The sequence below is a fragment of the Heloderma suspectum genome, chromosome 4, assembly GCF_057233095.1.
Source record: "Heloderma suspectum isolate Gila_16-S chromosome 4, 16-S_ref, whole genome shotgun sequence".
NCBI classification, from domain to species: domain Eukaryota; kingdom Metazoa; phylum Chordata; class Lepidosauria; order Squamata; family Helodermatidae; genus Heloderma; species Heloderma suspectum.
In genome coordinates, this window is record NC_139461.1 from 30,146,319 (window position 1) to 30,146,605 (window position 287).

The following is a 287-nucleotide window of genomic DNA, read 5'->3' on the forward strand; positions in this document are numbered from 1 at the left end:
TCCTCCCCGGGGCTTCTCAAAACAAGGCTGCCCTAGGTGTGCCTGAGCGATGCACTCTTGGTTTAAAGCAACGCTGTTTGTAAGAAAGAAAGAAAAAACCTTTTAAAATGACCATGCCGGTCTGGAGCCCTGCACGAGTATTATTCCCCCTGCTAGGCTTTCTATTTCCACATCCAGCCTTGTTGGTGACATTGTGAGGCTAAAATGGAGAGGATAACCAACTCTGTGCATGTCTATTCAGAAGTAAGTCTTACTGAGTTCATTGCAACTTACTCCTACACATCTCA